General features: G+C 39.7%; 1 protein-coding gene across 7 annotated transcripts in view; it reads right to left on the reverse strand.

Annotated features, from left to right (window-relative positions):
• Positions 1-17587, reverse strand: part of NRXN3 (neurexin 3) — a 969254-nt gene that overhangs the window by 601262 nt on the left and 350405 nt on the right. The window lies entirely within an intron of this gene.

Here is a 17587-nt window from a genome sequence, read left to right on the forward strand (position 1 = left end):
GGAGATAGGGTACAAGGTGTAGTTACTATCATAACTGCTAGTTTGGGGCTATAGCTGCCCACCAAAGGAGTGTCTGCAAGATAAAAAAACTGATTAAGAGATAGGTGGTACAGGAGAAGATCTAGAAGAGCTATTTCTAGATGCCTCTGAAGCACAGCCAGTGAATGCTATTTAACTATTACTCTTAAATGTAAGAAATTTAATAGCCTCAAGTCACAACTGTAAGTAATAACACTTTTGAGAAAATAAGTACAACAAAAATGTATCTCTCAAATTCAAGAGAATATGAGAATGAATGCAAGAATTCCCAAAGCAATTACAAACAAAAGCAACACTGATAAAGTACCATCCCTTTCCTTACAGATGAAGAAATGAGGGTCACAGGAGAATAGCCCTTGACAAAGGGGAGAGGAGGATAACCAAAGCCACTCAGCAGGTTAGGTGCTCAGCTGGAAAGGGAATGCAGTTCTACAAGCTCCCAGTTTCCCTTTTTAAACAGGAGAAGTTATTACATAACTAACTTTATTACATAACATGTAATACATAATAAAGGTGGGAGATGGAAGTTTAACAATCCTATACTTGTGCTGTGCATGGGGGTTTTTGTTCGGGTGGGAGTGGTTTTTGTCCTTAGATTTCTTACAGCAGGAAAACCAGAAATGCCTTATGCAGATTACCCTAAAAAAGCATCTGTAGACCTTTACGTGATGCATCAATACATAGTGTGTGTGGTGGGCTGGTGCTGGCTGGATGCCAGGTACCCACCAAAGCCCCTCTATCACTCCCCCTCCTCAGCTGGACAGGGTAGAGAAAATATAATGAAAGGCTCAAGGGTCAAGATAAGGAGAAGGAGAGATCACTCACCAATTACTGTCACAAGCAACAGACTCAACTTGGGGAAACTGTTTTGATTTATTACCAATCAAATCCGAGAAGGTTAATGAGAAATAAAACCAAATCTTAAAAACACCTTCCCCACACCCCTCCCTTCTTCCTGGGCTCAACTTCATTCCTGATTTCTCCACCTCTTTCCCCCAAGCAGCACTGAGGGATGGGGAATGGGGGTTGCAGTCAATTCATCACACGTTGTCACTGCTGCTCCTTCCTCTGTAGGGGGGGACTCTGCGCACTCTTCCCCTGCTCCACCATGGGGACCCTCTCACAGGAGGCAGTCCTCCACCCACTTCTCCAACATGAGTCCTGCCCACGGGCTGCAGTTCTTCATGAACTGCTCCAGTGTGGGTCCCTTCCACAGAGTGCAGTCCTTCAGGAACAGACTGCTCCAGCATGGGTCCCCCACGGGATTACAAGTCCTGCCAGAAGCCTTCTCAAGCACAGGCTTCTCACAGGGTCCGGCCTCCTTCAGGCCCACCTGCTCGTGTGTGGTCCTCCACAGGCTGCAGGCAGACATTTACTCCACTGTGGGCATCCATGGCCTGCAGGGGGACAGCCTGCCTCACCATAGTGTTCACAGGCTGCAGGGGAATCACTGCTCTGGCACCTGGAACACCTCCTCCCAGTCCTTCTTCACTGACCTGGGTGTCTGCAGAGTAATTTCTCTCACATATTCTCACTCCTCTCTCTGGCTGCAATTGCTCTTGCGCAGTAACTTTCTTCCCTTTTTAAGCACATTATCCCAGAGGCACTACATAACCATCAGCGATGGGCTTGGCCAGCAGTGAGGTCAGTCTTGGAGCCAGCTGGCATTGGCTCTTTTGGACATAGGGGAAGCTTCTAGCAGCTTCTCACAGAAGCCAGCCCTTCAGACCCGCCCCCCGCTACCAAAAATCCTTGACATGCAAACCCAACAGTGCCATGTTACAGAAGTTACTACAAGTAAGTTTCAAAACCCTCATCAAACTTTTTTTTGTTATACTATATGCTAGGACTATCACCAGCACCAAAATTGACCTAAAAATATGTCAGAGCTTTGAAGTTTAAAAGCCCACAAAAGCAATTTTGGATTAAAATGCAAGGGAAGGGAAGCCTTTTAAGTATTAGATACTTCCTTCCTAAGAGGAGAAATTATTTATTCCTAACAATTTTAATTGCTTGGTAATGACAGAGTGTCAACTTCATCATTGGAGATAGACCTCTATGTTTGTATTTACACATAATCCCATCAATCCTTGGATAGTGATCCTTTGAAAAGTCTATTCTAACGTTCATTCAGTGTATACAAACTCCTCAGGGAGACAGAAGACAATAGGGAGATATCAAGACTGTTTTAGATTGGGAAAGGGAGAATAGCAGAATAGAGACAAATCCTGGAAAAAACACAGACTAATTTTACATGGCTCTTCCCTGGGCGAATAACCAATAAAATATCCTTTGCTTGCCCATAAATTAGCTTAGTTCTAGGTGATCAGGCAAAGAACTGCCCACATTATATTACAAGGACCACATTAATGGAGCAGAGCATGTAAACGGCTACATTAACTCGCCAATCCAGAATAATGAAGAGGGCATTAAAAGGAGACTCTTGCTGGTACACCAATCTCAGGACTACCCCCATTTAAAGCAACATCAGTGAATCCTCTCAGTTGGATTACTCGATTGATTTTTAGCACCACATAACGGAATATGCTGGGCATAGCTGGGAAATGAGAGGTGAGTAGTGACAATGAAGGGATGAAAGTCCTCCAGCCCTGTGGGATCTGATTTGTCTCCATAATCACAGCTTTATACTGCTTTACCTGGAGAGCTACTGCAAGAAGCACTATCCATTTATCTTCACTCTGCTTCCTAGATATGTGGAAACAGTGAGTTTGTGACAAGAACCTACCAAGCAGCTTCCCAACCCCATGTGGCCTCTCATCTAGCTTTGAAGGAGAGCCACAATTTCCAGCTCACACACAGACTCCCACAGAAATGAAAGGAAGCAGGTTTCACACAGATCTCCCTTAACATTGCTTTTGCCCTGTGCAAGAAGGTCCATGCAGACTTATGGTTTAAACAGATTTTTCATATCACATCCACTGTGGTAGCATTAGAGCTAAAAATGAAAATTTCAATAATAACTACAGTGAACAGTAACTATAGCAGAGACCCTCTAGAAGGTTTACCTAACATTATTATGCTTTTGACTGGTGGCACTGCCTAAGTCTAAGAGCCATAAACTCTTCAGAGTGGCTGAAAAAATGCAATCGTAATAGCATTCAGTAGCACTTCACAAGTATATTGTCTTACTTTTTCTAGTGTTAAAAGAGTATCACACTGGAGGCTTCAAAACCTACTAAAAAAAAAAGCAAATGAGGCAGGGAGCAGATGAGAGTCTGTCCAACCTAAAAGACAACTACCCTCAGCATACTATGCCACACTTCCCTTTAAGTCTAGAAGAATGCAAAATATGTAGCAAACTACACAACTCTGCAAAGCATTCCCCAACTGTGTGTCAGCATTTCATCTAAACAGACAAGCACAAACTAAACAAGTCTATAAACTGTTGGAGTTCCTAGAGGCGGAAAAACTCTAATGCCTACATCTGCTCTAATTTAAAGCAAGTACAACTTCATTAGAGACAAAAAAAAACATCTTTTATAGGAACACCAGGAAGAATCTCAATGAGATCAGCCAGTTCCGCACCATGGACAGGAGAACAATTTTCTTTCAGTCACTCCTCAGCTTACTTGCAAGTGGCTCAGATGCCAGAGCAACTCTCCAGTTCACCACTGAGGCTGAGACACTGGAGGACTGTTCCCACATAGTCTAAGTGTCTTTAATATTGCAATAGACCAAGTTAATCAGCATTACTGTCTCTGATTAACTTCCTCCTGTTCACAGAACTGCAGTAATAATAATAGAATGTAGTATTACCAAAGCTACTGTAGCGCTGCTTAGGGGCCCCAAAGAAGTTAACCTCTACATGTGCACCACAACTGAAAGGAGTTAAGATTATTAATTGATTTTATTTAAATTGCAAAATATAAGTAGCAGCAAAATTTAAAAAACATTACACATCGGCTTTATGTTTAACGGTTATTGACTTTTGGCTCTTCTGTATATAATGATTTGTACTCACAAATTTTGGGTACTTGGAATGTTATTTGAACAAAACATGAGAACTTAATCAGTATTTTGTGCAAATAAAAATGATTTTTGAAATTTGAGCATAGTTATAATAAATACAGTTCATAATTCTAGACTTGCTTCAGTAAATAATTTTTAAAAACCCTCAAAACTGTATTGGCAGTAAGATTCACATCAGTAGTATACCAATAAGAAGTTATCCTTTAGAACATTCTCAACAGATACAAGATGGTCAATAGCTAAAGCCAAAATCACAAGAAACCTGGGATCAACTCTGTTTCTCTTTTAAGGCTGCTTACGCAGATCTACTTCTTACACATAAAGCTTTCTTCTCATGGTAGTAAAATTAAAGGAAAACAAAAATTGTCCTGGGTTGAAGAATTCACAAATGATTTCAGAAGGTTATAACATTCTGTGAAGCAAGAGATGAGGTAGACATATTCTGATAAGCAGCAGTTTTCATAGGTGATAAAGTTCCACCCCTCCTTACTGCCCAGCTGTCAGCATCTTCAAAGGCTGACTAGCAAGCACTGCAGGCAACATAGGTTGAAAGTGTACTGAGGTATTGTGCCAATAAAAGCCATCTGTGCACCTCCCTAAAAATGGTCTCTTTAATTCAATATTTCTGAAATAAAATTCAGAGATTGTATCACTGCTGCCTGCTGACAAAAGCCACCTACATTTCCAAAGACAAGCATCACTGCAAGTCAGTCAGTTTCTCCTCTGCTGTAGGAAGCGGGCATGACTGGCGTGGCTCTTCCATACTACTTGCGTCTCCAACAAGTAGTTAACAAATCATTCTTTATCCACATCCAAGATGCTTAGTCCAATTGAGGCATACAGGATACCTTGCCCTTTAAAGCTGAGTCCTCAAGAAACACACTAGAAATACTAGAAAACACATGTATTTAGGAAAAAACCACAACCTCTGAAAATCTTTAATTCATCACCCTTTACATATTTTACTTCTTAAGAGACAGGTTCTTCAATGTCAAAGAACTGCCAACCACTAACAGCCTACTAAGATCTGTACAGTTACATCAGGGACTTTATGAAACTGTGGCAATGGATAGCACCTGTTAATTCGAGCAGTACTTTCCCTGTAGTTGCTCCTGTTATTAAAACAAGAAGCTACTTACATAAATATGACAAGTAGATTCCATAAACACCAACCATTACAATACCCTGTATCAATTATCTGCCCGAAGACTGAGGTTAAATGTTTTCCCCAAAATGGATTGAATTTCTTTCCATGTTCCTCAAAAAAACAAAGAAAAGCAGAGCCCACAGCCTGTATGATCCTTCCTCAGCTACATAAAGTACACCAGAGTATGGCAGAAACTCCTTTTGGCCACGAATACATTCGCCACCTCCCTGGGCCAAAATTAGATAAGCCCTATCACCATAAATCCACATTACCAACACAACTTCAGGTCACATTATAGAATAACAGCATCGGGGGGGGTTTTGTCACCACGTTTGGAAAACTAATCCCAGACGAGATGCAGGTTTTCTTTAACAAACAAGTTCTTCACTAAGACATCAGCAAGTACTTCTAAAAAGTGTTTAGAAGCACAAAATTAGATATAGAAGTGGTATGCTTACAACACGTGTTGGGTTTCTAGCCGAATGTGCCTGATCGTCTGGCTTCGGCTCAACTATTGAGTGCCCCTTAATCTCCCACATAATCTAGGATTATCTGAGGCATCAATTGAGACATATCTGATACTGTACAACAATAGCACGATATTATTTTCCTTCTCAAAGTTACCCTGATACAGTGCTATCACTAATTCTACTTTGACAGCTCATAATGAAGTTTGACCTGTTGGATGGAAATACTTGAAATAGTTTTTCCCTGAGGAAAACTCTTCAAATGTCAGTTCACAAAAGCAATGTGCCTGAGGTTGAATGTTTTGTTTAGAACATATTTAAGTGTTGATTTGATCCAAGTAGGGTTCACCGAGGTATAGCAGAAAATAGCTATGTGCAATTCCTACCAATAGGTTAGTATGAATGACTTCCAGACAAACCCAGTCAGAATTTGTCGTCATTGTCCCACCTTTTGTTAAAAATACGTATGCAATTAGAGGGAGAGAAGTTGTAGGCAATTTTCACCAATGTTCACCATGACCCTGCTTAAAAAAAAAACAAACAAACAAAAAAAAAACAACCCAGCCATAGAATCACTTCTCTACTTCTCTGCTTAACTCCTGCCTACCAGTGAAATATAGAATGACAGGAAAATGGAAAAGCAACATCTTTCCATAAATGGCTAATGATTTTCCTCACTGAGTGTAAAGCAGATGGATTTCCTTAACAGTGTGACAGTCTAACTGAACTTTTCAGAAAGCCTTGAGCTGGTCACTACCCATTCATAACTGAAAGGTTTTGTAACTTCTTTCTTAATGAAAATCAGCTTCCACACAAGTTCCTGATTTAAATCTGTACTTTAATAAGGAAAAAGCCTCCCACTTCCTGATGGGGAACAAGCTAACAGACTTTTCAAGCCTCACATCATTCTTCTATGACAAGAATGATATTGTCTGTTAACTCTAAACAACAGACCTTTTGAGACACCTTTGGAAGAGGTAGCCCTACCACTTTTTTCTTCCTACTTTATAAATACAGATCTCAGCTACATTTGACCATCTCCCCACTGAGCTAACGTCACCTCTACAAACGGGAACTCAACATACCTCATGTCCCACTTCAGTGCCCTGTGCTTTTTCCTACCTTGCCTATGCTAGGTTCTGAGGTGGGATTACAGATCTCAGCATTGACTGGTTTCCTGGAGCAGGGTCTGTGAGCAGAAGCAGCCAGGCATTGTACACAAAAGCAACACAGCTTACAAGCATTGTTTACAGAGGGAATTGCTGGAAGGAAAAGAAAAAAAAAAGAGATAATAGAGAAAGAAAAATCACCCCCAAAACAGGGATCCAAAGGGGATAGTATCAGTGGTCATTATCAACATCCAACACCAGGATATTTAAAAGCATTTGTAACCAAGCTTATGAATGACTGAACAAGTAAACTGCCCCAAAGCAGTTTCTGTGCATTGCAGGGAAATAATTTGTACTATTACTTCTCTAGTATCACACAGTTATGTTATTTGCATGTAAAGACATTCTGTTCCTCAATAAGTATAAAAAGGATAGATGGGTTACCCCTAACTATTACAAAATACAGGCACTAATATTTGCTTTGTGAACAAAGCTGACTTCAATGTTTGTCTGTGTGCAAGTACCCATCGGTCTTCAAAACAAGGATATAATCTATTTTGCATAATATTACCACTACGGTATCAATAACCATCACATAACTGCACACCAGATGAAAGAATGCCACAGAACTTAGGAATACTGATCTACGTACGTTCAAAATACAAAAATCTACCCCTTTCAAAATTTCCTCATCATACAACCGAAGATAAATAGAGGATAATACTCAAATATCTTCTGGTAAATAAAGCAACTGCTCTGATGGGTCGCATCACAACAGAACAGTTACACTGCAGACTACATCTTTCTTCTCATTTACAGCTGACTTCCTTACTGACATTGTGAATGAACCTACAGATAGGATTTCTGATGCGCAAACCGTGCAAAAAAGTACTTTGCCTGAACAATCCAAAGGCAACATTTCATCTGCCTCTCTGTGCATAACTTAACACCAGACCCAGGATCTCAACCCTGTCTATTGGAAGCTTCTCACTCCTTTTAGACAGCAAATTCTACATAAAAGCACAGTAAGTAAAGTGTGTATGTGTACACATAGACAGACTCACAAATTTATTTTTTGTGTTCTTATTGCAAGTTCATCAGACATCTTGGTGCTGCCAAAAGCATATAGTAGCAGCGTTGACACCAGCTTCTTGAAACAACCAGAAGTTCTGAAACTGTTTCTCATTATTTGAGTAGGATGCTTTCACAGTGGGTTCACAAGCATTTCGAAGACAAGAAAGTACTTCTTCAGTTGTTCTGGGGAATCGCACCTTACATCTACGTGGGGACTTTTTATGGATTAGTACCTTCTGCAAACACTGATGAAATAAAACTTGAGCCGATGAGTCATCAGAAGCTCTTACTGTAAGTTTTGCAGGTATTTAAACATTCACAGTAGTTTCCAAAAATATATTATCTCACCACAGATTGATCAGATTCTTTGCACTAGCATTACTGCTGCTGAAACAGAATACTTCCCTGCAGAGACATCCATACACATTTATTTTAAAGATAATTTTGTAAGTAACATTGGGTTTTGGAAACTTCTGAGCACTTTACATTAATTTAGAGTAACTCCTTAAGCTTCCAGGATTTCCAAAATTTTCTAGAAGCTGCTGCCGCCTCAGGAATATATGTTGGATTCTGTGAGTAAAGTACCTAGAAGACAAACATACGGTGTATTTACTGTTTTATTGTTTCAATCACTAACAGATATCTTCTAGAAAAATAAACATAATGCACAGCCACTGGGCAAGGTGCCAGGTATAAGGCGGCTTTTGTGCATGGAGGGATAGGCGTGTATTTCCACATACACCTTCATGCACACTTAACCTGGATGCAGTATTTTCACTAGACTGAATTTCACTTGCCAGTTACGAAAAGTACTGCGGGAAGTTAGAAGGGATTTCATCTTGCTTTTTTTCCCCCCCAGCTTCAGCAGTGAAATTACACTGAGTGGTTGCACAATCTGCTTCTTAAGAACCAGCCATATACAGTGCACTTTAGAAAAATGCAGAAAAATCAAAATATCACCAAACAATCTAATATAATGATATGGCACACACACACACAAAAACCCACCAAGCACTGTTGAAAGACTCAAGCTTTATTACTGTCAGTATCAACTGATTTCAGTAGTTACAAGTGGAAATTGTTTCCTAATTCACCATCTGTGCCACTACTCTCTCCTTCACTCTAACACTACGAAGATGCATTTCATTACGTCAGACAGTAGCTCCTAATCAGTATTCTGTTACCTTCTGCTCTCACTCTTCAATTATTTTTTTCAGAAGCATTTTACAAAAGCTGTGGTCTAAGTATTCATGACAGCTTTCTAAATCCCCGAACTACTTAAACACAGTTATTCCTTGCAATTACCTAAGCAATCTACAGAGAACAGCGCAAATTCAATCAAATACTAGTATATCACTACAATGGAAGCAACACCACTGCTAAAGAATATGAAAATTATACTTGTCAAAATTTTAAAGTATCACATTGGATGAGGTCCTTAATGCCAGTGACAGGTTTCATTGCTTTGAGCAAATCATAACCTTTACGCCACAGTTCAAAGCCAGTAAAACGCCGCAATCAAAAAAAATCCGCCAAACCCAAAGCACCCAAACTAATGAATAAAAATAGAATTTTGATAGGTGAGGAGAGAGAGAAGTAACAGATGCTCCACCTGACCCAAACAGCCCAGTGCAAGTAAAAAAAGCATCACAGCACAATATGTACCAGCACAAAGCCAATTTTCTTTTTTTTCCTCTACAAACCTGCAAGCTGTTCACTTTTCATACGGACAACAAAGTATCTTTTCTATAAGCCAGCATCACTTAATGCATCTACCACAAAGTATTGTTAACTAGCTCAGCATTTGAAAAGTCTGCATAGGCCTCCTTTTCAGGGTTTGAGTTCCTTTGTCCAAAAATTACACTCACTTTCCTTTGTTTATTCCAACCTACGCATTTTCTTTCAATTAATCCATGCAGACAGCACAAAATAAGACATACATTCCTGAAAAGTGGTGAGTATTAAAAAAAAAAAAAAGCCCAAACCCTTTATTATCATGTTTCTCTCAGAAGCACCTCAGCTATTGCATTCTACAGTAATTTTGAATCTGTTCCCATTATGTTTCATATTTGAAATCCTCTTTGAATGGTCATGAAACCTATATATACAGGCAATTACTTTTTTCCTCTTCAGCCTTCCACAGCAAGTATTTATTGTTATAAGCTGTCTATTCATCCTTGTATAAAAACGAAACTTGCAAGAGGCTAGGACATTACTTGCAGTCCAGCCCTTTTTTCTGCTGTTCCACAACCTGCACACGTGGTCATCTTCAGACTATTCAGATTCTGGACATCCTGGACAACTGCTCATTTCCATCAAAATACCCAGTTTAACATTGTGCCAGCACACACCAGGACTTATTGCCTCTGTTTTTACCCTCAAAGCACTTACCTATTTACACATCTACAAAGCAAGATTAAGTCACCAAGACACTAGAACATGCATCTTGTAAAAACAAATAAATAAATAATATTTTAGATAGAGAATAGTCCAAGCCACATCAATATTAAATTGAGATCACTCTTCATGAGTAAAATGCCAGTTCTTTCAGGTACGAGGGAAACTTGAACAGCGAGTTAAAAAGGGTCTAAAACCCAAGATGCATAGTTCATGAATGGAAATTAGCTCTACATTTTGTACCTAAATTCCCATTTCCTTCCTCTCCCACTGCTCAGCCATTTTTACCATACACCTAAAGAGTAGCAGATATACAATGTACAGGCAACTCAGTGCATTTTTATTAATTTATATGTATTAGTGGCTTATCGCTCTGGGCTTTTCATTTGTTTTCATCACCATAGTGTATTGGCACCTAAACTCAGATCTTAAAAGAAGCTGTAATCCTGAAATATCTCCCCATCAGCAAAAGCGTTTCTCTTGTTCTCAAGGACCAGCCTCACTTCATTTGTCAGGAGGTACACTATGGGGAGGAAGTAGATGGCCCTGGGAGGCTTGCACACATTTAATTTCTAAAGGACATATTCCACAGCTTTTCTTTTCCAAATTTCAAAAATGGCTTAGCAAGGAACTCTGCACTAAACATACCTCAGAGACTGATTACATATATTAACATAACAAAAAAGTTAACGGCCTCAAAACTACAGAAGAGTAATTTCAGATTAGATAGGAACAGCTTATTAAAACTAAATACAATTTTGAAGATAAAGTACTAATTGAACAAGTTACGAAAGGACACAAAAAGGAACGCTAAAATCCAGATTAAATAATGCTTCCAGTGAAGCAGCACAATAAAAAAAAAGTCCACAGCAGTTTCAGCACAAGTCTGGTCCCTACTAACCATAACCCTTCAGACTTACAGATAGGTAATACAGAAGGGTAAGCTCCAGCATTGGGGACAAGCACTAGTTTATCCATTAGTACCCATTTTTGTGGCATACTTTTTACAGAAACATTTAGGTTGGAAGGGAGCTAAATAACCTCTCTTCTGCATACCATTTTAATTAAAATTGAGACAGAAAAACTTGTGTTTGATTGATACAGTCTACAGAATTATCTAACTGTACACTTCTACTGTCCAGTATCAGCTCCATGCAGCCTGCCTAGGAAATGGCTGTTGTGCTGCATGATGAGCTGTACATCACAAGACTTTTCTCAAAATAGAAGTTTAGCTTTGCTTATCAAAATTTCTCCCCTTTCACCCTCAAGGTTACATTTAGACTACAGTCTGTGCTGCTATCATCATACCATGGTCATGACCATTATCACAAATAGTGTCATAATCTGGCATCAGCAGAATGCTGTTCAGTATAGATCAACCACAGACAGGTGCCTGCCTTGCTTCTTGGGACCATTCTGGAGCCTATTCTAAGTCCCCATTGCTGTAGAAATACCCTGTCATTGCCTATCCATATTGGTATTCCAGTAACACCCAAGCTAACCTGAAATAAGCTAGTCTAAAGCTAGCTTGGGAACCACAGGAAATCATATCTGCAGAGGCTGGGAGGGTCTTTGCCCCTCAGCAGCTACTGAGCTTTGCTACCCCTGCTATTTTCATAGCAGCTGTGACAAAGGGAGAAGCTTAGCAGTACAGCCCTACAGCTCTACTACTAATCTGCAAGGCATTTTCTATGCAGTCTACATGCTTCCGCAGATGGTCTTCAAGGGTATGAGGTGGAAAAAGGCACTCTGCTGCAGCAGAGGCTCCACAGCTTTCCGCTGGCTGCCAGGCCAGAGTCTGAAGGCTCAGCATTGTGCTACCCCAGCTTCTTCCCCATAAAAGGAGAAGCAATCTTTTTGCTAACTTAGTTTCTAACATGACGAACATGCAGAAACATTTCTGTAAGCCAGCCTAGAGTTCTCTATTCTTAAGAGGCACACTAAAGTCAGCCCAAATTACTCTCGGATAATAAGCTTCCTCTTTGGGAGCAGCAGCCAGCACAGTCTTCACATTTCTGCTCTGCAAGTACAGGTTTCAGTTAATGAGCTAAAAGACATGCTCCATTAATTATGAATAACGCACAGACAAGGACTCACAGTTGAGCTGCCTGGGACCAACATGCATACGAGAGAGTCAGACCTCTCCAACATTTACCCGCTGTGGTGCTTATAGCTTGCAATAGTAAAACCCCTGAATCACTTCCATGAAAGACCAATTTCAGTTTCTTTTGAAGATCACTACAGCAATAATACAATGGTACATAAACTAGAGGGAAAGGCTCCAATTGTTTTTGAACTTTCGATGGTATACACACACATAGGGAGTTAAATTATGGCTTAATATAGATGAATGATTTTTCTCTCAAGAAAAGTGTTATTCTGCTTAAGTGCAAGCAATCTGTAAGTAAAATAAGTGTAATGATATGATTAATGCCTTGACAGAACCGCTTCACTTTTGTCTACATTTTCCTCCTGTGAAGTGTCACCGCACTGCCCATTAGATGTCTTTTAAAAAACACAGCTGATGCCCAGCCAAGCAGAGACAAGACGTGCCCCAGGCTCGCTCCTCGCACAAGAAGTGCACACGGGTACTGTGTCACTAGATGGAGCTCATTACCTACCAAAGTCACAAAGTACTACAGGACTACGAGAAAGCGGGAGTGGGAGAATCAATGTAAATCAACCAAATTTCTATTCAGACAAGCTATTTAGGCTGCTTGCTTTCTCGTTTCGTTTTTAAAATGGTTCTGTATGAGCTTAACAATAAATCACAACAGATTGATAGGACAGAGAGAGAAAATGGGGGCACAGTAACCCTCCTTTTCCCTGTTCGTTCTAGTTTATGCATATAATCCCCATAGTTGACTGATCACTGTGCAAAGGAACTTAGGCCTTAATTGCTTGTTTCTTGGGTTAATCTTTCCCACTGTAGTAAATCCAAATTATAATTCCTACTTTATTAGATGAAAAAACTGCAATCTAGAAAGCTCAAAGCTAAACATCAAAATTTGAATCTATTTTTGAGATCAGTTCTATAGTTGCAGTATATACTCAATACATTCCAAGTTTGAGCTGGAATTCCAAGATGTTCACATCCTACAATAGTTAAGCCTCAGATCTCAAAAAAAATTTACAAACTCCCATCGATTTCACTAGCAAGGAAATATCTATAACCTTCGAGGATTCACACCTAAATGATCTGCCTGAGTTTCATAGCTTTGCAAGTCTTGGGAAAATATCTATGTTTCCAGGCCTTTGCCTAAACTATAAAAAGACTTTTAGTATTAACAATGGTTAAACAGCTCCAGAAAGAATTCCCATCTACTAAGTTAAAAGACCAGGATGCAGTGTAGGAAGACTTGTAGAAACCAAGGACTTATCTCCCCTCAATATGTTCTTTACCAGTGGCTGTGTAGAAAAAAAACCACACAGCTGAAAAAGGGCTTTAGTGCTATTCCGGACTGCAAAGAAACATAAGTGCTGAGGGTAAAGAGGCTTCTAAAATAAGACAACTCTGCTTAACAAGTTGATGCTGTCAGAAAGGTTTGCAGACAACAGCATTTTGTGGTTAATGGACAGCTTTCCGAATACACACACGGCCTCACTTGCAGTTTACACATACACAAAGCCACTAGAAGAGTAGCACAAAGGACACACAGTGTGAGAAGGCAGTGATGTCTTTACTCCCCACACACAGCTTTCACAGCAAAACGTTCCCCAAACTGCAAAACATGTAACCAATGGTACTTGGGACATTGGTGACCCTTTTCGAAATCAGACAATCAGATCAGGGATAATATTTCAGGTAGAACTGGCTTTAAGCAGATAGGAGAAGAAAGGTGAACAAAACCTCAAAATCGTGCCATAGTGGACTCTTCATCAGATCCAGGAAGTCTACTCACTGTACCCTGTGCCTAAGAGCAGCCAAAACAGAGTACAAGGCAGGTACAAAGGAAAGTCGCTGCAAGCAATCACAGAGGAGGAATCTGTGTATGTGAGAAGCATCTTCCAAGCCCCTAGGATGGGAAGGCTGGCATAAAAATTAAATGAGTCCAAGTTTCGTATCTTCCCTATGTATATTCGAAAACAAAATTATAACCTAATCCTAGATGCACTTTTATCCAGATGAATTTTCTATTAAAGAGCTGCAGTTAAGCACTTTGCCTCGATGCTATCTTGTGGTAATGAGTTTCACTGCTTAGTTACGAAACATGACAAAAGTATTTTATTTTATCAACTACTGTTTAATCAGCTGCCTTTCAGTTTTAGTTCCATGTTTTGGGTTCTTCTATTACTTCAGAAGGAAAAAAAAAAAAAAAAAAAAAAAAAAAGAGCACCCCATGCATCATGTTAGCACCATTCACTACTCTGAGTAGCTCTGTCATTGTCTACCACTCACACCCTATCTAATGGATATATCCGCAGTCTTTCCTAGGAGTATGACTGTGTTGCCAACCTTTTATCATCACTTGTTTCTGAAACACAGACATAAAAAGATTATACTGTCAGAAGGAATTTTCCTGTTGCAGCTAAGTTTTACTTAAACAGGTAAATATGTTTAGAAGCATAGAATATTAAAGACGAAAAAGAGAAAGACTGGTTGCATCAAATGGAAGTAAATGCCTTATTGGAAAGTATACAAACAGTGAATAACAAACTACAATCAGACATTAAGCATAGTGAGAGTCTATGCCATATATGTAGTGAACTTGAAGTTACCAAATAAACTCTAATCCACTTAATCCAGTATCCCATTTTTGACCATGGCTGTTGCCAGAGGCAATGGCATAGCTATAGGAAGAGCAAGAGTGGCACACTGTTCTCTACCTCAGGTCTCTTTCCAACCTTTTTGTTGTTAAGAGGTTGACTATGAAATATGAGGTATAGTATTGCCCTCAAACCTCTACGATAAACAGTGAAATAGAATCTAATCATCTATACAGAAGATTGAGGCTTTCAAACCTCAATAAATTCTCAACCTGAATGATTACAACAGCTTAATCAATTGTTTGAAAAGTGTTTTATTAATTTTCCATTTTCTATCCTTCTATTTTTACCAGGATGTTTTTAAGGTGTTTATTGGTTTCATAAAGCTACATTTTCTGCATCAGTCATTATTTTAAATACTGTGGTCCTTCCTTACTTTTTGCTGAAAACCAGTTAATCTTAAAATTTGAAAAGCTTTTTCACATCCTAACTTCACACAGTTCCACAATATGAAATGTCTTGCTTTAGCTAGAAACATAATCTCAGATTTTCAGAAACTGAGAACTAAGTATTTGTAGAAGCAAACAAGTTCACAGAAACTACAGGCGCTGAGTAGCTCTAAAATTACAGAGAATCCTCTCCTCACAAAGTAAGAATTCCAAGAAGGTGGATTTTTTTTTTCTTCTGCAACTGATTAGAGCAAATAAACTACACCCCCACCACCCAAAAAATGCTTTTAAATGCCTTGCATCTCTCGAACCCTATGAGTTTTAACATCAAAGCCTGAATTGCTGTGCATATTTATACCTAATAATGAGCTAGCGATTTGAAGTGAATTTCATCCCTGTCTCTTCTCCTCCCATGTTTAAACTGAAACGTGTAAAAGCTTTTCCAAAGAACAATTTTCATTACTCTGGCCTCCAATGGATTTTTTTTCCTTCTATTTCCTTATCCTCAAAGGGAATAAAGGGCAGAGAATAAAGCAGCCTTTCTAGTCCTTTCTGTTTCAACTCAAAAAAACACTAATAAAAGACCCTGGAGTGCTGTGAAATGGCGGAAAAAGTACATCAAAATTGAAGAGAGGCAGTAAAAACCCCCTACAGTCCTGCTGGCAACTATGCAGCATTAACACATGCAGGAAATAGGAAATTTAAAAATTAAGTAATATTTGAGTATTGCTGCTTTTTAGCTTATTGTTTGGTTTCCCTTCTCCAGTAGCCTTCTGCCTCACTCTATGCCAGACACACAAGAGTAGAAAAACCCATTCCACAAGCTACAGATAATTTCTACACTAAGTTCTCAGTCCTCAACCTGCATTCAGGGTTGCGTTTGACAGCTAGCCCCAGCTAGACATCAAGAACTCCAATAGAAGAGTGCAGCTTGTCCTGCAGCATGTTACTCCTCTTCCAGAAAATGATCCATTTAGATGAGAAGGTCACTATAAAACTCAATTACTTAACCTAAGCCACAAGTCTAGGTACAAGCTTTATTTTCCACCTCCAAGACAACTATATTCACACTGAACATGTATCACTAGTCATCTAAACGAATTACAAAAAGCTTGTACTTCACTGGTTAAATAAACAAATCCTTTCACATACTACGGAACTGCATCCAACTTAAGTAAAGCATAATACAACACTACAGTGCAACATACTGAGACTGTCACTATTAAGGGTAGCTGAAGAAGGATAAATTGGAAATTTGGACAGTAATTCTGCTTAATGTTCCCATCCTTGACAAATTTCAGCAAACAGAAACAAGTTTGCTTTCTCAAGCCATACAGGTAGCTATTGAATCAAGACAGTCACACAGCATATCAGCATCACAACAGCATTGTTCAAAGTATACACCATATCAAATCATATTAAAAATATCAGTAATAACACCTCGTATTTTTTATATCTCGATATCTGCAGTATCCTCAACAACCCCATGCTCTTCTCAGCAGCAGCTAGTCCTACAACAAATTTATCTCCCCTCTGCCTTGGACTTGCCAGGTCCATGAAATTTTACTTAGCAAAACATACAGCGGCCTAAGCAGGTGTGTCTTTTACCACTTAAAATGCATTATCCAAGACATCTGCACAGGTCTGGCAAATATGACAAATAATGCGAGGGAAAGCCACGCTTTTCTGGAGTGCCAACTAATGGCTAGGCAGGCTACCAAAGGATATTTAAAACTTCACTACATTGCTCTACAGTCAGTTGAATCCTACCCCTATTCAGCTATCCCAACCCAACAGTTTGGAGAGGCTGGAGACAGCCTGCACTCCTCCTCTGCTACTCCAGCTGGCAGCACTCCTCCCAGCAGAGCACATGTGAGAAACATTGCTGCTGCACAAGAGAGGCGATCCAGCTTTGGGAAAGCAGCTCATGCAGAAAGGGACTGTCCAAGGAGACCACTGATATTGACTGTTGCTTTTGAGAGAGGGAATCCTGGGAGAGATGAACGGAGTCCTCTTGTCCATACTTCATTCTGGGAAAGAAGTACCCCAGCAACAGGTTTCCAACATATGAAATCAGCTGGGGCCCGGGAGATTTGCTTCTTACTGAGGCCACCACTCCAGATGCTGGTGACTTAATTTAACTTGATGGCAGTACAATGGGTTTTAGCATTGGTGGTATGAAACGCTAAAAACCTACAGCTCCACAGC

Source organism: Leptosomus discolor, chromosome 3 (genome assembly GCF_034619465.1).
Source record: "Leptosomus discolor isolate bLepDis1 chromosome 3, bLepDis1.hap2, whole genome shotgun sequence".
Lineage (NCBI taxonomy): Eukaryota > Metazoa > Chordata > Aves > Leptosomiformes > Leptosomidae > Leptosomus > Leptosomus discolor.